The sequence below is a fragment of the Pseudophryne corroboree genome, chromosome 7 (genome assembly GCF_028390025.1).
Source record: "Pseudophryne corroboree isolate aPseCor3 chromosome 7, aPseCor3.hap2, whole genome shotgun sequence".
NCBI lineage: Eukaryota > Metazoa > Chordata > Amphibia > Anura > Myobatrachidae > Pseudophryne > Pseudophryne corroboree.
Window position 1 is genome coordinate 322,824,594 of NC_086450.1, and position 25,925 is coordinate 322,850,518.

General features: G+C 46.3%; 1 protein-coding gene and 1 pseudogene across 2 annotated transcripts in view; both read left to right on the plus strand.

Annotated features, from left to right (window-relative positions):
• Nucleotides 1-25,925, plus strand: part of PARN (poly(A)-specific ribonuclease) — a 338,956-nt gene that overhangs the window by 62,749 nt on the left and 250,282 nt on the right. The window lies entirely within an intron of this gene.
• On the plus strand, nt 5,845-5,963 carry LOC134946403 (5S ribosomal RNA; annotated as a pseudogene).

Genomic DNA, 25,925 nt, shown 5'->3' on the forward strand with positions numbered 1-25,925 from the left:
GCCCATTCCACTAGGAAGGTGGGCTCTTCTTGGGCGGCTGCCCGAGGGGTCTCGGCATTACAGTTGTGCCGAGCAGCTACTTGGTCGGGATCTACACCTTTGCAAGGTTCTATAAGTTTGATACCCTAGCTGAGGAGGACCTCCTGTTTGCTCAATCGGTGCTGCAGAGTCATCCGCACTCTCCCGCCTGTCTAAGCGCTTTGGTATAATCCCCATGGTCCTTACGGAGTCCCAGCATTCTCTTAAATCTATTTCTTGTAGTCCGTAGAGGATGCTGGGCGCCCATCCCAAGTGCGGACTTCTTCTGCAAGACTTGTATATAGTTATTGCTTACATAAGGGTTATATTATAGTTCATCGGTTTGGACCGAGACTATGTTGTTTGTTCATACTGTTAACTGGGTAGTTTATCACAAGTTATACGGTGTGATTGGTGTGGCTGGTATGAATCTTGCCCTTGGATTAACAAAAATCCTTTCCTTGTACTGTCCATCTCCTCTGGGCACAGTTTCTCTAACTGAGGTCTGGAGGAGGGGCATAGAGGGAGGAGCCAGTGCACACCTAGAGTCTAAAGTCTTTCTTAAAGTGCCCATGTCTCCTGCGGAGCCCGTCTATTCCCCATGGTCCTTACGGAGTCCCAGCATCCTCTACGGACTACGAGAAATAGATTTACCGGTAAGTGTAAAATCTTATTATTTGTTATTTTTTTCCTCCTTTTTAAACTTTATTGACTGTTTGGAGACAGTAGCATCTTAAATTCACCAATAGATAATGGGAAAGAATCTGCACATCACAAAGTAAAATTACTGTGAAGGTCGGAACAGCTTAGGGGGAATTGGTGTTAACACACAGAAACCAGAATAAATTTTTGGCCTGCGGGCTGCTTTTGGGGCTAATGGAATAGCAATTAAATTAAATTGTACATGGTACCAGCTGCGTGGCAATACGAATGCTATATGTATACAAAACAGAATGGCAAACGTTGGTGCTATCACTTACCCCTGCAAATTTGGTACCATTTTATAATAAAATTGAGCGCAGGTGTATATTCAATAACGCTACCCACTGCGTCGCCATGTGACTAACCTTAGGTTTAGGAGTCATGTAAAGTGTTTTACACCTGCAGGTTTTTTTTTCTTATTGTATTGTGCCCACTACATTTTGTAGATTTAGGGCAATATTCAATTAGTTTTGGCATTTTCGACAGGGCGGAAAGACCTCACTTTCCGCCGATAATTTGCATTTTTCGACACTTCAATATTCAATTGAAGTTCCAGTTTTCCAAAATGTCGAAAAACATATGGATGAGCGGAATGTGTTCGACCCAGCTGCGGTCGAAAACTAGTCTGTTTTGAACCGTTCATTTTCGCCCATAAGAGAGGACGAAAATGAATGGTCGTAATCAGCGGGGAAACGGATGGGAACGGTCCACAATAGAATACTGAAGTGTCGGAGGATCAGACACTAATTGAATATACCCCTTAATGTCTTCTACTGGCCACACACAAGTGTTACCGCTGGAAGGATATAAAAATTATACATGTTATAGTATGTGGTTAAGCTTTGTGCTTGATTCCTCCTTGATAAATGGTTACTGGAAACTGTTGTATCCATTGTACTGTTGGTGACTTGGGGGTAAGTGCTGTAAAGTGACGTCTTTGGCTGGTTCTAGCTTCATGCAGTTGTGTTTTTAGGTCACTGTGCCCAGAGCTGCTGTGCCCAGAGTTTAGATCTGCCATTATGAATCCGTATTCTCTGTCTGTTCCCCTTACTGCCTGTTATCCATATTATAATAACAGAAATCACCATTTCATGGAAGGTTATAAGTGATTTATTTATACAAGGTCATAGATAATTGCACATACAGTAAGTGGGTGGTATACCAGTATATTGCTACAGGTTGAGTATTCCTTATCCAAAATGCTTGGGACCAGAAGTATTTTGTATATCGGATTTTTCCGTATTTTGGAACAATTGTATACCATAATAAAATATCATGGCGATGGGACCCAAGTCTAAGCACACAATGGGGTCGATTCAATTCGGCAACTTATGAATAGCGCCGGGAATTAGCTCCCGACGCTGTTCAATTCAGCTGCTAGTTACCCGCAATTGTCGGGAATTCTTCTTTCATCCCCGGGGGATGAGAGAAGAAACCTGACAAAAGTGCTGCCTCGTGGCCGGCGCGAGGCTGATTCTGTCGGGAATCAGCCTCGCGCCGGGTAGTTAAGTCGGAGAATGCCCGTTCTCCCGACAATTCAACCTGTTTAGTCGGCGAGAAGGGCCATCGCCGACTTAACTGGAGCTGAATTGAATAGCGGCGGGAGCTAATTCCCGGCGCTATTCATAAGTTGCCGAATTGAATCGACCCCAATGCATTTGTTTCATATACACCTTATACACGCAGCCTGAAGGTCATTTTAGCTAATATTTTTAATAAATTTGTGCTTTAAACAAAGTGTGTGTACATTCACACAATTCATTTATGTTTCATATACACCTTATACACACAGCCTGAAGGTCATTTAATACAATATTTCTCCGGCAGGGTCCACAGGTTATCCACAGGATAACATTGGGATATGATGGTGCGACAGCCGATTGGCACCAAACGATCACAAGCTTTCAGTCCTCCCAGGATGCAACGGCCTCGTCCATATATACCCGCCCCCTGGCTCAGGCAAATCAGTTTTTTGTTTGGTGCGGCAGGAGCCGGACCATGGTCACAGGGCTGCTGTTCTTTGGCAACCCTAAGCTTTATTAATTTATTTTTATAGTCTTACTATGTTTTCCGAGTGATCTTTCCTAACAGCGTCTTACACGCATATTGGAAAGAGTCGCTCCAACAACTCTCCGCCGGGTCGCAACAACGCTAACCCACGAGTACAGTGCTGTCTCGACTTCTTCTGTGTCGGATATAATTAGCAGGTCCAGCAGATGTTACCAGGCTGTGGCCGGAGCACGGGGAGAAGGTAAGGCATCGGTTCCACTTGGTAGGGGAATACTGACACAGCCGCACTGTATTGGGAGGAGACTACCAAACAGTAGCTGGCGCGCCGCCACCACAGGTGCTCCAGCGCTAGGCCTTGGGCATCATAAGGCACCAGGATTAGCTTGAGGCTGCAATCCCTAGGGTTGATGCCAGCGGTGGGGAGTCAGACGCTCTTCTGGTCGCCCCTCCCCCCAGTTCATGACCAGTTTCCGCCATGAACTGATTGCTTCACTTCCGTTTCAGACGCTACCACGAGGGGTCTCGGTCGCAGCATAGGCCGCTGCGTCTGTGTACACTAAGTTACCGCGAGGACCGGGTCGCAGACCGGTGCGTCTGCATGCACAGGCGGTCACTGAGCGTCTGTGTCCACTATAAGTTCCCGGAGCGGCAGTGTACACTAGTAGCAAATGCTGAGTGGATCCAGACGCTAACGTATTGATCGATCTTTGAAGTGGGGTGAGTCTCCCTGTATCCCACTCTACGGAGTACGGGTTATACAGCACTAAAATTCTATCTACTTTTGTTAGTATGAATAGTTAACCTTAGTGCCTATTGCATATGAGTCTGTGTACATTACTGTGGTTTTCTTCGCAATGCGTCTGAATACGTTAAATAACTGTATAGAACAGAATTCAGTAAATGTACTCCTGCATACTTTGAAATGTGTTTGTAGTTGATAATATGCTCATATGACTAATATAGAACATGTGGCTGACTGCTAGTGTGATTGCTGACTTAATAAAAATAGATTGTCGGTTGATCTTCTGATCCTCAACCGCAGGTGCATGGGTAGGGTCACACATGATATCACTTTAGGAAAAAGTGGTTAGTCACAAATTGTGTAGTTCACTATGAAAGTGCTGATTATCATGTCTAAGAGCGGCAAAGGTAACAAGGGTACACTTACAGTAACACCAACACTCATATATTGTTTTGCAAAAACTGTATTATCCTCTATGATCTGATACAGGATGGTTTATGTGTAAAATAGTTTGCTGTTTAGCATAATATTTCCCTGATCTACATCAGGTATAGATAGACCCAATGGGGCGATGTTTGCACAGACCTTGTCCAGTTTTGCTGAAAAGTTAATTCTTACATTATTAACCCATGCAGCTCACTACTTGCGGTATATCCCCAACAGCTTCTCCAATAAGACAAGCTGATGAACCGAAGGTAAATAAATCATCGATTTCACAGACTACACATGATGATCATCAGATGATGAAAGCTCTATACTCTACTTCAAGCATATACGAAGAACAGGTAAAAGGTATCGGCTAAATGAATAAGCTGAATAAATGAGAGAAGGCTAGTCTGTCCATAACGGCAGCAGAGCCTGGGGTAAAAATAAGGGACCTGTGTTTTAACGTCCCAAAGAGCCTCTTCACGAGGGCAGAATTCAGGAAAAAGGTTTGGGTTACACCCAATAAAATAGAATACCCGGTAAATGGGATTCCAATATCTTTTTCCAGCTGGGGACTGTTTAAAATAGGGAAGTGCCTCCCAAAATAGATATGCATATCCCATATAGCTCATATGGACACTAAAGTTCTAGGGCATCAGTAATAACAATAGCTGTTCGCAGAGCAGTTTGGCTCACATACAAGGAAAGCCGATTTAGAATCTAAGAAGGTTCTGGAAACTTTGCCTTGGCTGGAAGTTTCTGTTTGGGAATGAGTTAAGTTATTTTGGAGTCGGAAACGGACTCCAAGAAGGTCACGTTTCCTTCCACATATAACTCCAAACCTTGTCAGTCATAAAGGAACGTAACAGCCCCAAGAGGGCCAGTTTCCAAACCGGATGGGGGCCGACTTCTTCTGTTGACACAGATCTGGTAGTAGTCTACAAACAGATGCCTGGGTGCAAGAAGCGGTATCTCTAGGTTATGCTTTCCCTTCTAGAAGCATCCTCGAAGGTTCTTCTGGTTCAGCCCGTCTCTGGTAGAGGCGTAGGCAAGGGATTTGCATTAAACAGTTCAGAAATTGCTTTGGTTAGGAATAGTCATTCCGGTAACCCATGCACAATGGGGGAGGGGGGGGGGGGGGTTTACTCCAACCTGGTCAAAAAAGGATCCTTCGCCCCATTCTCAATCTCAATAAGTCTAAACAGATAAATTTGGGTACCACGGTTCACATGGAGACATGGCACTCCATAGTTGGTGGGGAACCAGTAGAATACGTAGTATTCCTGCATAAGTCAGGAATCTTACCTACAGGCTCCTATTGCACTGTCCATCAGTGTTATCTCAGGGTTACTATCCTTCAGCAACATTTCAGTTTTTAGGCCTTACCCTTTGTGTTAGCCACAGCCCCACAGTATTTACCAAAATGATTATGGCAGTTATCTCCGCTTTCAAGGGATTAGAAAATTGCTATACCTTGACCACCTTTTTATCCTGGCACAAATACAGGAAAGGTTTCTGTGCCATCTACAACACACAATAACTTGTCTGCAGAGACACGGGTGGTTCATAAATTGTCAAAATCATCTCTGGTTCCGCAACAACGGATGGCTCAAGGTGGGGCTGTACTGAATTTAAGTCTGCAGTAAATAGTTACCTCGGAACAAGATATCCATGGTGCAGTTAAGGACTCAGGAGTTGTTACACAGTCAAACAATATCAATTCACGCAGCAATGCGAATGATGGGTTTGATAGTGAATAGACATGGTGGAGTGGCACAATTCCACTCAAGACTTCTCCATGTTTTCCATCTACAGCCGCATCACACTGGATATGACCAATCTCATTTGATGTTGGAAGTTAAGCAGTGTTGTGCCTGGTTAAATTCTCTGATAAGAGACCACCTGTGAATACCAGGGGGTGTAGGTGGGCCAGATGGACAATAACCATCTGCAGCCATACCACACTGGATATGCCCAATCTCGCCTGATCTTACAAGCTAAGCAGTGTGAGGCCGGTTAGGTACTTGGATGGGAGACCACCTGGGAACACCAGGTGCTGTCCGTATAACACAAACAAGTACATGTTACTGGCAGAAAGGGTAAGAAAGTCAGTAGCCTAGGGGCTACAGACATTCCATCTAGGCCAGAGGACACCCCATTTGGATATCCGGTTGGGAGATCCTGACAACAAATGCCAGTCTTCAGGGCTGTGGGGTCCATTGTCTGGAAGATTATGATTCCGGTTACTATCGGCCACAGAAGAAAGTTGCCTGCTAATAAACCTGTTAGCACCTCGGGCCATATACTGGGTCCTGATTCAGGCATGGGACATTCCTAAAGGAAAACCGGCCCAGATCCGCAAGGATAAGGAAATGGCAGTAGTGTACCTCAACCTTCAGAGAGCAACACGCAGCTAAACAGCAAGGAAGGAGGTAAGTCACATACTAAAGTGTGCAGCACTCCATCTTCCAGCCTTGTCCACAGTGTTTGTTCTGGGAGTCCTAAACTGAAGAGCAGATTTCTCAGTCAACACGCCATTCACGTAAGCGAATGGGATTTGCACCTTAATGTCGTTTCAGACTCTGGTAGACAAGTGGGGTTGGCCAGAGATAGATCTCATGGAGTCCCATCTGAACACCAAAGAGCCCATAATCGGGTAAGGAACAAAGGATCAGGGAGTGATCTTTGTGGACGTCTTTCTAATGGGAATTTCATTTCACTTATGTGTTTTCTCAAATCATCCTGCTACCCAGGATAGTGAGGAAAATACAACAAGGAGGCTGGGATTCTAATAGCTCCGGCTTGGCCCAGAAAGCGTTGGTACACAGAATCGCAGAAAATGTTGAATACCTTTTCTGTTACCTCTACACCCAGATCTACTAATGCAGGGCCCTTGTTATCACAGATATCTGGATCGACTGTCTTGATGGCGTGGCTCTTGAAATCTATATCCTGAAGTCCAGAGGATTCTCACAGATGCTCAGAGCAAGGAAATCTTCCTTGGCTCGTATTTATCACCAAATATAGCAAGCCTGTATGCATTGGTGCAATGGAAGAGGTATGGACCTAAAATCTTCAGAGTTTCCAGGGTTCTAGCATTCCTTCAGGCAGGAATGGATAGAGGTTTAAGGGTGGCTTCCTTGAGAAGGCAAGTGTCAGCATTGACTGTATGTATGGTTCCGAAAGAAAAATTGCCAAATTGCAGGATGTGTGCACTTTTTCTAGGGAATGCTGCGCATTCAACCTCCCTTTGTTCCTACTACAGTGCCTGGGGATTTAAGTCTAGTCCTCCAAAGCCCTTCAAGTAGCTCTGTTTGAACCACTAAATAAAGTGGATTTTAAATGGTTGACAGCTAAAATTCTCTTCCTGCTGACTGTGGCATCAGCTAGAAGTGTCAGATTTAGGAGCACTGTCATGTTAATCTCCTTGTATGATGTTTATCCGGATAAAATAGTTCTCAGAACTAGGTCTGGGTATCTTCCTAAGGTGGGGTCTTCTAGATTCCACCTTAATGAAGAAATTGTAGTCCCGGTTTTTTAGCAATCTGGACTTTCTGCGGTAGAAGCGTCGCTGGACGTAGTCCGGCCATTAAGGATCTAAGTGGATCGTACTAGTGCCATCAGAAAGACAGATTCTCTCTTCATCCTCTACGGATTTCACAAGAGGGGATGGCCTGCTACTAAACAGACGCTAGCAAGATGGCTTAGAATGACTGACTATTTCAGAAGCATATTCTCAAGCTGATCTCCCTGTTCCGGCTAAGGTCTCTGCTCACCTTACACGTAAAGTAGGTCCTTCATTGGCAGCACAACATTGTGCTTCAGCAGAACAGATATGTAAGGCAGCCACATGGTCTTCTATTAACACATTCGTTAGACATTATGCCTTGGATACTTTGGCCTCTCATGATGCTGAATTCGGGCGTAAGGTTCTCCTATCTAATCAGGAGTGTCCTCACCACTAAAAATTGCTTTGGGAAGTCCCATTGTTATCCTGTGGATAACCTGTGGACCCTGCCGGAAAAATATACGTTATGGTAAGAACTTACCGTTGATAACGGTATTTCTCCTATGTCCACACGGATCCCACCCTGACGCACCTGATTTGAGAATCTTTATACTCGCTAACCTCTTCCCTCTTGCATGGAAGGGTGTGCATGTGTCTTTTTCTCGCCTGAATAGGGTTCTACATAATGCTGCTGCCTAAATGCTTGGGAATACAACTGATTTGCATGAGCCAGGGGGTGGGGATATATGGACGAGCCCGTTGCATCCTGGGAGGACTGAAAGCTTGTGGTCGTTTGGTGCCAATCCGCTGTTGCTCCATCATATCCCAATGTTATCCTGTGGACATAGGAGAAATACCGTTATCAACTGTAAGTTCTTACCATAACGTTTATATTGTAAATAACTTTGTGTTTTAAGCAAAGTTTGTGTACATTCAGCCATCAGAAAACAAAGGTTTTACTATCTCACTCAAAAATTCCGTATTTCAGAATATTCCGTATTTCGGAATATTTGGATATGGGATACTTAACCCTGTCTATTTTATTGCACTAACATACCCCTATAAGGTTCTTCTAGGACTAATCTGCATTTTATTTGAGAACTGTGTTGTGTTGAGCTTTATTGAACTTAATTTCTCTATCATCCACTGGGGAACAGTGGATATCTATACAGCTGGGGTGTGAAGATTGCAGACCGGAGGTGGCACAATGAATTAATTAATAATAATAAAAAAAATATTCACAGCTGGCTCCTCCTTCACACTCTCCTATCCCCCCAGTTTAAAAAATTGTGCTAGGATTTGGAAGCACAGAAAGGAGTTCTTGCTCAACAAAAGCTTTTTCTTTTAAAAGTTCTGTGTCCTGATCCCACCTGGCAGAAAAGAGGGTGCAGGCTGGCTTGGAGTGTACTCTTAGAGTACATTTTAGACTAAGATCCTGGTGGAAGGGATCAGCCTCTCATACAGAAGTTTTCCTCTAACAGTAAGTAGCAGCGCAGCTCCTAGATAATAGGTTTTGGTCCCTCCGCTGGGCTGACAGGCGCTGGGCATAGCGGTCAGCTCCGGCGCTGCTTAGGTTGGTGGGTGGCAGAGCACAGAGCAGCCAGGAGGCGGAGGTGCAGCGCGGAGACGCTTGGCGGCTTCCTCACTTGTCACCCGCTGTGGCAGGCAGAGCGGCCAGAGAAGCAGTTAACGGATGATCAGAGGGCGGCAGCCAGAGAGCACGGGCAGTCACAGGGAACCTAGCAGCGAGGTGAAGTAAAAAATGTAATTTCGGATATGTTGGTTAACTTAATTTGGCGTGCTGTCAGAGCGGGCTTTTCACCGGGAGGAGTGGCGGAGTTGTAAGGCACTGATTCCCTTGTTTATCCTTCGTAGTAGCAGCAGCCATGTTCTTTGTTTTAAGTCTGCACTGCATCAGTCATTAAGGGTTTTCTTTAGCACTGACTAATAGATCACTGCTGTTAGAGGATCTTCTGGAATTTACAATATGATAATGACCTATATATTGTCTTCCAAGGGACGCTGCTGACAGGTCCTACGGAGGAAGGAGCATCAGAAGTATCAACCCTGTCCTAAATCAACCTGTCAACAGTTGGTGGTGTGGGGTTTGTAAACTTCTAGCTGGTTTAATTTTGCTAATTTTTTATTCTATTCCAGCTGTGTGGTTAAGACCTATTTTCATTGCTCCCCATATCCTTGCGGTCTTTCTCGATCTAGACTAATAGAGTGAAAGCACTGCTGTTTGGAGGGTGTGTGAGGCTTGGACATGGCATCTGAAGCAACAACCAAGACAACAAAAATGTTATGCATGTTCCAAAATGTGAGAAAAAGAGCACAAGTGTTGGCAGCTCCAAGGTGTGCGACAAATGTTTGGGAATGTACGCTCAACCTGGGAGCAGTGGTCCATCAGGCTCATGGGAAAATGCCCAGGCAGATATCTCTAAAGAGATGGTGGAATCCCCTTAAGCAACATTTAGAATGGGCTGCCGGTTTCTCAAATTTTGGAAGAATTCCTCATTAGGTTTACTTCACCAGCACAGGTGGAAATACTTGTGCGCAAATCTGTAAAGAGACCTTTTCCTGTCCTGCAAGAGCAGTCTGAAGACGAAGAGCGAATCGGTTGAGGAGATATTGGATGGTGTTCCTCAGGAGGAGGATTCGTAGGTAAAAGGGTTAGAATCCCTTATTGAGGCTGTTAAACAGGTACTTAATTTCAAAGAAGAAGAAAATAAGGAACCTGAAGTGTTTGATCTGTTTGAATCACAGAAGCCGCCTGCGGCAGTGTTTCCGATTCCTCAGACGCTTCAAGATCAGATGGAAGCAGCCAGATAGACGCTTCCAATTGCCCAAAAAGTTCACAGTTAATTACCCCTTGCCTAAGGGAGTAATGTTTAAATGGGAAGTGCAACCGAATGTGGATGCTTCTCTGGCTAGATTGGTAAAATGGTCTTTTTTGACAATCTCGAATGTGACTACACTTAAAGATATGTCGTATCGTAAGTTGTTTACAGCTCTTAAATACATCTTCATGGCTGCAGGTGCATCACAGAGACCTATCATTATAGGTGCATGGGTCAATAATGCTATTGTCGCTTGGGCAGGACAAATAGTGGAAAAAAGGGGGGAACCTGGATTACACATCCTATTACTAAAGATATCAAGAGGTGCTATCATGCTGAGGCTTCTAATACTATGGCCCTCATTCCGAGTTGTTCGCTCGCTAGCTGCTTTTAGCAGCATTGCACACGCTAAGCCGCCGCCCTCCGGGAGTGTATCTTAGCATAACAGAATTGCGAACGAAAGATTAGCAGAATTGCGAATAGAAATTTCTTAGCAGTTTCTGAGTAGCTCGAGACTTATTCAGCCATTACGATTAGTTCAGTCAGTTTCGTTCCTGGTTTCACGTCACAAACACACCCAGTGTTCGCCCAGACACTCCCCCGTTTCTTCAGACACTCTCGCGTTTTTCTCTCAAACGCCAGCGTTTTTTCGCACACATCCAGAAAACGGCCAGTTTCCGCCCAGAAACACCCACTTCCTGTCAATCACAGTACGATCACCAGAACGATGAAAAATCCTCGTTATGCCGTGAGTAAAATACCTTACTTTTGTGTAAAATAACTAAGCGCATGCGCTCTGCGAACCTTGCGCAGTAAGCGACTAATCGCAATATGGCGAAAATCGGCAATGAGCGAACAACTCTGAATGACCCCCTATGCTGGGGGAAGAGAGATGCAGATGCACACTCTTAGCACTAAGAACACTGATAATAAAAATAATTTAAATAAACCCTCACAATTAACATGGAGTATAATTGAAGTTCTTAGCTAAGAACTTCAATTATACTCCATGTTAATTGTGAGGGTTTATTTAAATTATTTTTATTATCCGTGTTCTTAGTGCTAAGAGTGTGCATCTGCATCTCTCTTCCCCCAGCAGGACAAATAGTTCAAGCTGTAGCCGAGGACAATAATCAGGAAGAAATAATTTGACTAACGGAACATATCCGGGAGTCGGCCACTTACATTTGTCAAGCCACAAAAGATGCTAGTAGGATAGCATCACGTATTTCAGCTTCGGCAGTATCGGCCAGGTGGATTCTCTGGCTCAGAGATTGGCAAGTGGATTCGGATTGAAAAAAGGCAGTGGAAGCAATCCCCTTTGTGGGGGAAGAGTTGTTTGGTCCAGTATTGGACAAGTTGATTTCGCAAGCCACGGTGGGAAAATCCACGTTTCTGCCAACTATGTATCCTAGAACCACACAACCGGTAAGAAGAAGCTACTCTGGGCCGGTGTTTAATTTTTAGGTCTCAGTAGTTTCGTGCCAGAGGTAGAGGCTTTGGTGGACAAGCTCGTGGAAACAGGCAGAGGCCGTAGCCAGTCCACAACCCGGAAACAGGACTGTAAGCCTGCCTACAAGACCGTGGCATGACTGTCTCCCAAAGTGGGAGCACGGTTGATGGGGTTTCAGGAAGCCTGGACCGAAATCTCCCCAGAAGTCTGGATCAACAATATTATTTCCCAGGGTTACCGAATGGATTTTCAAACACGACCTCAGTCAGTTCTTTACTTAAGGCCTTCCTCGGTGCCCTCAAATAGCGAGAGCATTAGACACTGCTATTCAAAAATTACTTCTGACGGGTAATTGCACCAGTTCCGGGTCCTCAGAGAGGAACGGGGTTTTATTCAAGTCTTTTGTAGTACCAAAACCAGACAGGTCCGTGAGACCAATCCTCAATTTAAAGATATTAAATCAATTCCTGACTGTTTGCAGATTCAAAATGTAATCGATACAGTCAGTTATTGCGAGTCTGGAGCAACGGGAGTTCATGGTGTCGATGGACATAAAGGATGTGTTCTCCCATGTCCCAATTTGGTCCCAACACCAAGCTTATTTAATTGTATAATAGCTATACAAGTGCGTGGTTAACAGCAGCTGGTAGGGGAAGGTCAAATCCCTTTAAATGCAAAAAGAATATGTAAATCAGCGCTGGCTGTATCATATACAAAATCTCTACAAATGGGACGGTTTGTTTTATAAAAGAATTAATAATAAAATTTATTCCATAAACTCATTCAATAAAATATGAAGGGTATATAGCACACTAGATGAAGAAATTTACACCACCTATACCGTAAGTGTAGGATTTAGGATTAAAGTCCACTTTTTAAATGGATTTGTAGCTCCAATACATTCGGCTAGGGCATCTTCCAATCAAATCAGGTACAGTCACTATAATGCAGTATTAGTTACCAGACTGGAGTATGGATGATCCCTCGATGGTGCATCAGCATTAGGGAAAGTCCATTTCTCCTTCATCCACTAGAGGACACTGGAGAGCAGTTACAATGGGTAATATAGTAGGCAGTAACTGGGAGCTGGCACTTTAAAAACTCTAACACTGTGGCTAACTCCTCCCCTACTATGTCCCCCCTCCAAGCTAGTCTTATTTTAGTGCCTAAAGGAGCTGGTCACTCTTGGGCTTTCTCTTTTTAAAAAATAATATTTTTTATCTTCTTTCTTCACAGACTGGCAGCTCTGCCACTGCCAGTCTGCACCGCGGGAGCTGCCAGCGGGGTTCCATCGCAGCTGCGTGCGGCTTGGGAAGGTCCCCGGCTGAAGGAGACACTGAGCTCTCTAGAGCTGGCCGGACACCGCTGTGTTCGGCACGTGTCGGGGCCACTCCGTCAGCAGAAGATCCCGGTCAGCATGGCAGCAGTAAGTATATGTGGCCGCACACCGCTGCGTGCGGCGCGTGTCGGGGCCACACCATCAGAACAGCAGCAGCGATGAGTACAGATCTCCCTGATCTCATCTAAACTCGCCCGCTCACAGCTCCAGCGTGGCTCACTCCCGCTCCCCCCGCTCTCTGCTCGCTCAGCGCGGCTCACAGAGCTGGCACAGAGATACAGAGGCGCCTTGCAGTTTTGAATCTGGCGCCTTTGTGGGACGGGGCGGAGCTTATTCCTGCTCTACACAGCCGGGCTCAGCGCGCGCGGCCATTTCTGAATGCTACACCGAGAGGGGGGACTCACAAGACTTCTTCCCAGCACAGTGAGCAGTTTCAGTGGTGACAGGGGGCACTAGGGATCAGTGAGGCACCTGTAGTTTGTAGATAGTGCCTATCTCTGCACAGTAACGTGCAGGATTGATGTGGCTGCGCTTCTCCCTGCTCCCCCCCCTACCCTTCAGCCTATTGCTGTTTGTGTGGGGGAGTGTGACGGGCTGCCATGGCTGGAAAGGGCTCAAAGGCAGCACAGAAGGTTTTTCAATGCCATAAGTGTTCTGCAAATTTCACCCAGGGCCAGGCTGAAAATTCCCTTTTATGTGAAGATTGTGGGTCAGAGCATCATCAGAACCCCAGAGCACCCCTGCTTGGACAACACAGCTCACAGAGATTATATCCCTGTTAACTGGGGAACTGAAGGCTTCTCGGGAAGATAGAGGAGGCCCGGTTCCGACAGCTTGTCCAGATACCGGAGCCTGAACCAGCATGGGCTATTTCCCTAGCGAAATCAGTTGAAGGGCTCTCTAGGGCTGTAATCCCTTCCGAAGCCCCGTCCTTTAGTCTCTCTCCACAGGCGTCAAAAAAGAGATTGCTAGCCTCTGTATTACACGAATCTGACTAGGATATGCCTCCATTAGATGAGGCGGTGGTAGATATACAGGATACTGATGACGATCAGATGTACGAGGACTCTGAACCAGTAGCTCAGGGTATAGAGGCTCTTATTACAGCTATTCGCTCAGTATTACAGGTGGAGGAGACTGAGCAGGACACCTTACGCCCTTCAAGGTTTGGCACCAACCAATGTCTGCCGGTGACTTTTCCAGTTTCGGAGGAGCTGGATGCGCTTATAACGGCGGCTTGGAAACATCCGGATGCAAAATTTCAGGTATCAAAGAAAATGTCTTCCTATCCCTTTCCCACAGATAGCAGGAAGCGTTATGCGACGTCTCCGATTGTGGATCCTTCGGTGTCTCATCTGTCCAAAAAGACTGTTCTGCCGGTTCCTGGAGCGACTTTGCTGAAGGAAGCGTCGGATAGAAAATTGGAAACCACCTTGAAGACTATTTACTTGGCGGCGGGGGTGTTACATCGTTCGGCGCAGGTAGGTTGTTGGGTCAACAAGGCGATGGAAGCTTGGGCAGAGAAATTGTCCTCTGGAATTCGAGATGATTTGTCCGCGGATTATTATTTTATTATTATCCTTTATTTATATGGCGCCACAAGGGTTTCCGCAGCGCCCAATTACAGAGTACATATGCACATAATCAAAACGGGAAAATAGTGACTTACAGTTGATGACAATTTAGGACAAGTACAGAGTAACTAAGCATAACTACACCAGTAAATGACAGAGAAGTTCCAGGTGGCCAAAAAACTGCTTGATTTGGGCAGTTGAGGATTATTAAAACTGATCAACTGATACAGTTGGCGGATCACATCCGTTAATCAGCCCTCTATCTTTGCGAGGCTTCCAAGGACAGCTGTATCCTCGGAGCTAGAATTTCCTCTTTAGCAATTTCGGCCCGCAGAGCTCTCTGGCTACGGCTGTGGCAGGTGGATACGGAATCCAAAAGGGCAGCAGAAGCGTTGCCCTTTACGGGAGAGGTCCTGTTTGGTAAGGATCTGGATGCCTGGATTTCTCAGGCCACTGGAGTTAAGTCGACTTATCTTCCTTCTGCTGCTCCGGCTTCTCACAGGCCCTATAGGGGTCCCTCCTTTCGATCCTTTCGTGCCCCTTCCAGGTTTCGAGGCCAGGCCAGGGGAGGAGCTTCCGTCCCCCGTGGCCATAGGGGTAGAGGCAGAGGTTCCACAACCTCAACCCAGTCAGAGGTTAAGTCCTCCACCGCATGACTGGCTTCCCTCCCACCTGGGAGACCACAGGGTGGGAGCTCTTCTATGGGGTTTCAGGGAGGCCTGGGTACTATCCTGTCCAGATGCTTGGGTCAGGGATCTCATAATTTGCAGTTACAAGCTCGATTTTCAAACCCAACCGCCTCAGCGTTTCTTCACCACGGGTTTACCAGTTTCTGACGACAGAAGAGTTGCCTTACAGGCAGCAGTCGAGAAGCTTCGTTCCGCAAAGGTATTGATTCCTGTTCCCTCTCATCGGAAACAGGGCTATTAATCAAGCCTGTTTCTCATACCAAAGCCGGACGGCTCGGTCAGGCCAATCCTGAACTTGAAGGATCTCAATCCGTTTTTGAGGGTATTCAAGTTCAAAATGGAGTCCCTTCAGTCTGTTATTGCGGGGTTGGAGCAAAACGAGTTTCTGGCATCCTTAGACATCAAGGATGCATTCTTACATGTTCCCATTTGGCCTCCTCATCAGGCTTTTCTCTGGTTCGCGATACAGGACGCTCATTTCCAGTTCAAGGCCCTTCCGTTCGGTCTCTTTTCTGCTCCCAGAGTGTTCACAAAGGTCGTGGCGGTCATGATGGCCCTACTTCGAAAGCAGGGTGTGACGATTGTTCCCTATCTGGACGATCTGCTAATAAAGGCGCACTCTGCAGACCTGTTACTTCAGAATATCCGGATAACACAGGACCTTCTGATTCGGCACGGGTGGATCCTGAACTTCCCGAAGTCTCACTTATGCCCCTCAAAGCGGTTGCTGTTTTGGTGATGATTCTAGACACAGTCCGTCAGAAGGTTTTCCTTCCTCAGGACAACATCCTCTCTCTGCAGTCGCTGGTGAGGTCGGTACTTTGGCACAGTCGGGTATCGGTGCATCTGTGCATTCGCCTTCTGGGGAAGATGGTAGCGGCGTTCAAAGCTCTTCCATACGGTCGCTTCCACTCTCGACCGTTCCAGGTGTGTCTTCTACATCAGTGGTCAGGGTCTCATCTATTCCTTCATCAGTGGGTGACTGTCTCCAAAAGCATGGTCGTCTCTTCTCTGGTGGCTCCAGTCGACGCATCTGTTGGAAGGAAGGTGGTTCGGTGTTTGGGATTGGACTCTCTTCACCACGGACGCAAGTCTGCGAGGCTGGGGGGCAGTGACCCTTGAACATCGGTCTCAGGGGCGCTGGTCGATTCACGAGTCCGCTCTCCCCATAAACATTCTCGAACTATGGGCAGTATACAACGCCCTGCTTCAGGCACATCACCTGTTGCCCAACGAGCAGTCAGAGTTCAGTCCGACAACGCCACGACGGTAGCGTACATCAACCGACTGGGCGGCACTCGCGGCGATGAGGGAGGTCACCAACATCCTCCTCTGGGCGGAGGAGTATGCTCTGCCCTCGGTAATATTCATTCCAGGAGTGGACAATTGGGAAGCCGATTATCTCAGCCGACAGGACATGCACCCGGGAGAGTGGTCACTCCACCCCCAGGTGTTTTGTCAGCTGGTCCGCCGGTGGGGAAAACCACAGATCGACCTAATGGCGTCCCGCCTGAACCATCAACTGCCGCTGTATTACTCTCGGACGAGGGACCCGGCGGTGGCGGGCGTGGATGCCCTCACAGCTCCTTGGAATTTCTGGTTCCTTATCTCTTTCCTCCTTTCCCGATGTTGCCTCGGGTTCTGCAACGCATCAGGAGAGAAGACGCGCTGGTCCTTCTGGTGGCTCCAGATTGGCCGTGCAGGGCTTGGTCCTCCGCCCTACACCTGTTGTCAGTAGCGGAGCCTTGGCCCCTGCCACTACGGGATGATCTGCTACAACAGGGTCCTTTTCTTTATCCAGACTTACGCAGGCTACGTTTGACGGCGTGGCTGTTGAGAAGGCCATCTTGAAGAGGAAGGGGATCCCTCGTACGGTTATACCTACTATGCTCTAGGCTAGAAAGTCAGTCACATCGTCTCACTACTACCGCATTTGGAAGGCCTATGTGGCCTGTTGTGAACGTCAAGTTTTCTCCTTCAGTTTTTCGCTTTGACCCGCCTTCTCAGTTTTTTACAGGCGGGTTTCTCGGCAGGGCTATGACTGGGCTCACTGAAGGTGCAGGTCTCTGCTCTTTCAGTTTTCTTCCAGAAGAAATTAGCCTGGCTGCCGGAGGTTCAGACTTTCTTTCAGGGGGTTCTACGGATACAGCCTCCCTTTCGCCCTCCGACTGCACCATGGGACCTCAATCTGGTCCTCTCCTTTTCTGCAGTCTTCGTTGTTTGAGCCTCTGGAGTCAGTGGAGATGAAATCTCTCACCTGGAAGGTGGTCTTTCTCCTGGCTCTGGCTTCGGCCAGACGGGGGTCGGAACTTGGGACTCTGTTGTCGACCTCCTTACCTGGTATTTCATGCAGATAGGGCCGAGCTCCGTACTCGCATGTCTTTTCTACCGAAGGTGGTGTCCGATTTTCGCATCAATCAGCCACTTGTGATTCCAGCCCTCTCGGAAGACTCTCCAGATTCGAGATCATTGGATGTTGTCAGGGCGCTCAAGATCTATGTGGATAGGACTTCGGCCATTCGGAAGTCGGACTCCTTATTTGTTCTATGCGATGCTACCCACCGTGGTTGGCCGGCTTCTAAGCAGACTTATTCCCGATGGATTCGGCTGACTATCAGACAAGCTTATTTGGTGGCTTCGCGAGAGCCTCCATCTTCAGTTTCGGCGCACTCTACGCGCTCTGTGGGACCCTCGTGGGCAGCTGCCCGTGGGGTCTCCATGACTACTTTATGTCGGACGGCAACTTGGTCGGGCCGACATACATTTGTCAAGTTTGATAGGTTTGACACTTTTGCGGCCTCTGCGTCAGTTTGGCCGAGCAGTTTTACAGGACTCTCTGCGCTCTCCCTCCCGTATTGGGATCTCTGGGACGTCCCCATTGTAACTGCTCTCCAGTGTCCCCTAGTGGATGAAGGAGAAATCAGGATTTTGGTACTTACCGATAAATCCCTTAATCCGATTCCACAGGGGACACTGGACGCTCTCCCAGCGCTGTTTTCATCCTTTTTTACCTCAGGGTTTGCAAGTCACTGTGTGACTGCATGTTTTGTTCAGGTTAACCTTTTTCTAATAGGTTTTCAGGTTTGTTTTTGGGTTGTCCTGGTTTACAGGGCTTCGTTACCTCCTCTACGTTAACGTTGGTCTTTTCCAGCTCTCCTCGGGCACAGTTTTACGTAGACTGGTTTGGAGGGGGGACATAGTAGGGGAGGAGCTAGCCACAGTGTTAGAGTTCTTAAAGTGCCAGCTCCCAGTTACTGCCTACTATATTCCCCATTGTAACTGCTCTCCAGTGTCCCCTGTGGAATCGGAGAAAGGGATTTATCGGTAAGTACCAAAATCCTGATTTAATAAGCTGGAGGGATAGACTGGGAATGTGCTGCAATGTGATTCAAATTGATGGAACAGATGTCCAATGGTGGTACCGGTATGGAGACCAAAATTCCAGAAGTGGCTCAATGAGTGTTGTAAATCCAAATAGGTGGTGAATAAAAGTAACAAGCTCAATGCGTTTCACTAGTTGGTTTAGATATCCAGCTTCCTCGGGAGCATCCACCATTGGACATCTGTTCCATCAATTGGAATCAGATTGCAGCACATTTCCAGTCTATCACTCCACCTTATTAAATGGACTTTCCCAAAAGCTGATGCACCATCGAGGGATCATCCATACTCCAGTCTGGTAACTAATACTGCATTATAGTGACTGTACCTGATTTGATTGGAAGATGCCCTAGCCGAATGTATTGGAGCTACAAATCCATTTAAAAGTGAACTTTAATCCTAAATCCTACACTAATGTTATAGGTGGTGTAAATTTCTTCATCTAGTGTGTAACGTACCTTCGCGGTAAAGTGAAGCTGCCTTTGACGGTCACAGGGAGAGTAAATATGGTAAAAATAGTTTTCCAGCCCAAACTTCTATATATTTTACAGCAGTCTCCTGTTTATATTCCTCAGAAGATCTTCAAACAAATAGATGGGTTACTTTCCTCTCTGATATGGGCTAGTAAGCGGGCACGTCTGCGACTGGATACTCTGACCAGGACGCGGGAATTGGGGGGTTTGGCTCTTCCCAACTTACGTTATTATTATTATGCGGCGCAACTGGCGTATATTTGGGAGTGGGTTAACGATCTTGATGCCTTGGCTTTTCATTTGCTGATGTTGAACCATGACTATCCTGGTGGTTCCCCACTGCAACTACTCCTCTGCGGCAGTGTCAAAATGTCCACACTGCCGCTTATAAAACAATCCATTTTGATTTGGAAATTGGTGCATGGTAACGGTATCGATCCTGATACCCTACTAGATAATATTTATGTGTTGCCGGAACTATGTCAGCTTCAGGTCCGGGAGGTTTGGGGAAAATGGGGTGTGCACTCTTTGGGCCATTTATATAGTGATGGGACGCTTAAATCATTTCAGCAGCTTCAACAAGAGCGTAATGTCCCCTCAGGGTTTTTCTTTCGGTTCCTTCAACTGCGACATGCCTTGGTTGCCCAATTTCCTGATGGCCCTCCAATCCTCGCTGATTCTCCGGTCAAATTAATGTTGCAGACGTTGGAATCCGGCCACCTGGTTTCTAGGATATATGGTCGTATACTCCAGATGCACCATACCGACCCTCTAGCTTCTCTTCGGGGCAGTTGGGAGTTGGATGTGGGTCTGTTGTCGGACGATATATGGAAGAATGCTTTGGGGTCCCACCGAATCTCCACTTTTTCCGTTAGATACCAGCAAATACAATTATTTATACTGCATAGGGTGTACATGACCCCAGTGAGGCTGGCGCATATTGGGGGAGCTCATGGCTCAGGTTGCCCTAAGTGTGGAAGCCTGGGAGCTGACTTTTGGCATCTGCTTTGGTCATGCCCTACGATTTCGGTGTTCTGGAAAGAAGTTATACGTGTTGTAATGGATACAGGTATCCCCTCTCCCATACTTAGCCTGTAACGTGTGTATTACTGGCTATAGACGAGGAGGCTTTGGATCCGCCCAGTAGGAGGTATGCCATTAATCTATGTGCTCTGGCTAAGGTTTGTATCGCTAGGCTGTGGTTGGCTGGGGAAGCCCCGAAGCCTCAGGCATGGATCTCTTTGGTCAGTGAAACCATTGCGCATGAAAAATTTGTGTTCCTGGCTAGGAAAGCGGAAAAAAAATAATAATTTACAGTTTGGGGTAAGTGGATGGGCTCTAGATATTTCGGGGATAAATAAGGCTCAGATTTGTATTTATTTCTCTTTTTTGGGGTTATTTCAGAGGTGGATAGCCCGCGGCCAGCCACGGTACGTTATAATATGATATATTGTGCTTTCTCTGCCAAGCATGTGCTTAAATTGAAGGTGGTATACTAGGACTGTTTTGCTCCAGGTCACCAGTGCTATGCGGATATATAGCTGTATCTGTATTCTCATTCGTTTGTTGTACTATGTGCCCCTTTTTTCTTCCCCCTTTTTTTTCCTCCTCCCTACAGCTGTCTGTAAGCTGATTTAAATGTATGTTTTAGTTGTTGTGTAAATTGTTAAAGCAAAAACTTAAAACTTCAATAAAAATTATTGAATTCTTCATCTAGTGTGCTATATACCCTTCATATTTTATTGAATGAATTTATGGAATAAATTTTATTAATTATTTTATAAAACAAACCGTCCCATTTGTAGAGATTTTGTATGATACAGCCAGCGCTGGTTTACATATTCTTTTCACCAAGCATGTTTAAGGTTTGCTGTGGACAAGAATCATTACCAATTCAGAGCTCTGCTGTTTGGCCTGTCATCAGCCCCGAGAATCTTTACAAAGATCATGGCAGCCTTGGTAGCGAAATTGAGATTGTTAGGACTAACGATAATACGGTATCTGGACGACCTCCTGATCAAGGCTCCGTCCCAGGACCTGTTGTTTAGGGATGCTTGGATCACTCATCAATTTCTTATTCAACACGGTTGGATTGTGAATTTCAAAAAATCCAATTTTACAACCGATGCATAGAATTCAATTCCTGGGTCTCACCTTGGACACTACAATTGAGTGTTCCTTCTGGAGGACAAGATTTGAGACATCAAGAAGATGGTTTGACTGGTCTTACAAAATCAGACGGTATCATTACATCTGTGTACGGCTTCTGGGAAAGATGGTGGTATCCTTCTAAGCGATCCAGTATGGCAGACTACATTCCAGACCTTTTCAATTAAATCTGATTGCCCTGGGGACAGGCATGCATCTACTTCACAAAAGAATACACTTATCACCTCAAACCAGGACTTCGTTGATTTGGTGGTTGGTCCACAAGAACCAATCGAAAGGAAAAAGGTTTGGAATTTGGGATTGGATAAATTTGACGACGGATGCCAGTCTCTGAGGATAGGTTGCAGTACTAGGCAACCATCCGTTTCATGTGAGATGGTCACAGTATGAGAGCAGCTTACCAATAAATGTACTGGTCTAGTAAGAGCTTGACATGTGAGGGTGCAGTCAGACAATGTAACAGCAGCGGCATACATAAACAGTCAAGGAGGAACAAAGAGCCGCTTGGTCTTAAGAGAAGCTGCAAAGATTCTGTCCTGGATGGAAAGACATGGCATTATCCTGTTAGCAACCTTCATTCCAGGAGTGGACAATTGGGAGGCGGATTACCTCAGCCGTCAAGATATGCACCCAGGAGAATGGAGTCTACACCCCCAGGTCTTCGACGCAGTAGTAAGAAGATGGGGGTTACCGCAGGCCTCTCGGAACAACCATCAGTTGCCAAGATTTGTTGCCAGGATGTGGGATCCAGCAACGGAAGCAGTGGGCGCGCTGACAGTGCACTGGAATTACAACCTGCTATACGTATTCCCACCGTTTCTCCGGCAGGGTCCACAGGTTATCCACAGGATAACAATGGGATATGATGGCGCGACAGCGGATTGGCACCAAAACGATCACAAGCTTTCAGTCCTCCCAGGATGCAACGGGTCCGTCCATATATCCCCGCTCAGTGGCTCAGGCAAATCAGTTTTTCGTTTGGTGCGGCAGGAGCCGGACCATGGTCAGAGGGCTGCTATTCTTGGCAGCCCTAAGCTTTCTTATTTTATTTTTATAGCCTTACTATGTTTTTGAGCGATCTTTCTTAACAGCGTCTTATATGCATATTGGAAAGAGTCGCTCCAGCAACTCTCCGCCGGGTCACAACAGTGCTTACCCATGTGTACAGTGCTGTCTCAACGGGCGTCTGTGTCTGATATACTAGCAGGTCCAGCAGACGTTACCAGGCTGTGGCCGGAGCACGGGGAGAAGGTAAGGCATCTGTTCCACATAGTCGGGGGATACGGACACAGCCGCACTGTATTGGGAGGAGACTACCAAACGGTAGCTGACACGCCACCACCATGGGTGCTCCAGCGCTAGGCCTTAGGGATCATAAGGCACCAGGATTAGTATGAGGCTGCGATCCCTAGGGTTGATGTCAGCGGTGGGGAGTTAGATGCTCTCCTGGGCGCCCCTCCCCCAAGTTCATGACCAGTTTCCGCAAGTCTCCCACCATAAACTGTTGCCTCACTTCCATCTCAGACGCTACCACGAGGGGTCTCGGTCGCAGCATAGGCCGCTGCATCTGTGTTCACTAAGCGCTACCGCGAGGAGACCCGGTCGCAGTACAGGCGTCTCTATGACCGGTGCGTCTGTGTCCACTTAAAAGTTCCCGGAGTGGCAGTGTACACTAGTAGCGTCTGGATCCACTAAGCGTTCGCTAACGTATAGATCGATCTTGGAAGTGAGGTGAGTCTCCCTGTATCCCACTCTGAGTACGGGTTATACAGCACTAAATTTCTATCTACTTTTGTCAGTATGAATAGTTACATTTAAGTGCCTTTTGCATATGAGTCTGTGTACATTACTGTGGTTTTCTTCGTATTGTGTCTGAATACTTTAAGATCTGTATAAAACAGAATTCAGTAATATGTACTCCTACATACTTTAAAATGTGTTTTGTAGTTGATTTATGTGCTCATATGACTAATATATAACATGTGACTGACTGCTAGTGTGATTGCTGACTTTCATTTATGTTTGTCAGCTGTTTCCTCTGGTCCTCAATGCTGGTGAATGGGTAGGGTCAGATTGATATCACTTCAGAAGGTTAAAGTGATTACAGTCACATTGTGTAGTGCACTGTGAAAGTTCTGATTATTTATCATGCTAAGAGCGGCAAAGGTGACTGGTACACTCACAGGAACACCAACACTCATATCATGTTTGTCTAGCAAAACTGTATTATCCTCTCAGGATCTGGTAAAGGGTGGTTTATGTGCAAATTGTTTTGCGTTTCAGCAGATTACAAGGCAGATCCCTGTTCAGCGTCAGGTACAGATAGATCCACCTTGGGCGATGTTTGCCCAGACCTTGTCCAGTATAGCTGAATGGGTAATTCCTACAGCTTTGCTACCAGGAATGTGGTACACTAATAACCCATACATGCAGCTCCCTACTTACGGTATATAATTTCCCTCACCAGCTTCTCTAGAGAGACAAGCTGATAAACTAAGTGTAAGTAAACCATCAACTTCACGGGCTACACAGGATGATTCATCGAACGATGAAAGCTCTATATACTCTACTTCAGCATATGAAGTACAAGTAGAAGGTCTCAGCTCAGTGGATATAGCTGAGCTGATTACAGAATTTTAAAGGCCATTCTATCCTTAGAGGATTCAGCAGAGCCTGTGTTAAAAACCAAGGCACCTGTATTTAAATTGCCCAAAGCAGGTAAGACTGAGTTTCCAGGGTAAGTCCAGCTAACGAAAATCATGGAAGAGGCTTGGGCTACACCCAGTAAAAAATATAGAATTCCCAAAAAATGGGAATTCAATTATCCTTTTCCAGCTGGGGACTGTTTAAAATGGGAAATGGCTCCCAAAGTAGATATGCGTGTCATTCGATTAGTGCGAAAATCTATATTGCCTTTGCCATCAATGTCATTGGATGATGTCACGGATAGGAGAGTGGATGGTTTTCTGAAAACCATATTTTCTCTGTCTGGGGCAGTCATAAGGCCAGGTTTGGCTTCAGCTTGGATAGCAAAAGTAGTTGCTGCCTGGATAGAGGTATTGGAAGACGGTCTTTCAGCACCTTCAAGGGAGCAAGAATCTTATATAGCTCATATAAAACAGGCTGCAATATTCTTGTTAGAAGCAGCAATAGATATGGGCACTATTGCCTCCAGGGCATCGGCTTCAACAATAGCTGCTCGCAGAGCACTTTGGTTACGTACATGGAAAGCTGATTCAGAATCTAAGGTGGTTCTGGAATCTCTGCCTTTTACTGGAAGCATTCTGTTTGGTAAATAATTGACAGATATTCTGGAGTCAGAAGCAGACTCCAAAAAGGTAATTTTCCTTCCACATATAACCCCAAACGTAGGGGTCCCGCTTTTCGGCCCTTTGGGTCACAAGGAAAAGCAAAAGGAAAAAGTGATCGTAAGCAGCCCCAATATAATAAATTTGGTAAGGCGAAAAAGCAATGGGCTACCAGAACGCCAGCCTCAAAACCAGAGAATAAGCCATCAGTCTGATGATGCGGGCCTCCTCCTGGGGGACCCCATGGTAGGGGGTTGACTTCTTCAGTTTGCAAAGATATAGCAGCAGTCTACAACAGATGCCTGGGTGCAAGAAGTGGTATCTCTGGGTTATGTTTTTTCCCTTCAAGAAGCATCCTCCCTCGAAGGTACTTCTGCACCAGCCCATCTCGGGTAGAGACGAAGGCCAGGGCTTTGCAAGAAGCAGTTCAGAAATTGCTTCAGTCAGGAGTAATCATTCCAGTCCCCCCTGCACAACGGGGTCAGGGGTTTTACTCCAACCTGTTTTTGGTTCAGAAGCCAAATGGGTCATTCCGGCCAATTCTCAATCTCGAAATGCTGAACAAATATATTTGGGTCCCACGGTTTCACATGAAGACGTTATGCTCCATAGTTTTGGCCATGGAACCAGGGGATTATATGGTATCCCTGGATATTCAGGATGCTTACCTACATATTCCTATAGCACTGTCCCTTCAGTGCTATCTCAGGTTCGCTATCCTCCAGCAGCATTTTCAGTTCCAGGCATTACCTTTTTGGGTTAGCCACGGCACCCAGAGTATTTTCCAAGATCATGGTGGTTATGGCAGCTTATCTTCGCAAGCAGGGGATAAGAAATTTTCCATACCTCGACGACCTGTTAATTCTAGCACAATCACAGGAAATGCTCCTGGACCATCTCCAACAGACAATAACATGTCTGCAGAGGCACGGATGGCTCATAAATTGGGCAAAATCGTCTCTACTTCCGTCACAATGGATGACTCACTTGGGGGCTGTACTGGATTCAAGTCTGCAGAAAATATTTTTTCCTCGGGACAAGATAGCCAAGGTACAGTCAAGGGCTCACGATTTGTTACAGTCAAACAATAGCAATCCACGCAGCGATGCGACTGATGGGTTTGATGGTGTAAAAATTCGACATGGTGGAGTATGCACAATTCCACTCAAGACCTCTGCAGCGTCTGATTATGGCCAGATGGAATGGAATACATCAGACAATAAATAAACAAACTATGGGACTTTCACACAAGGTAAGAAAGTCATTAGCTTGGTGGCTACAAACATCCCATCT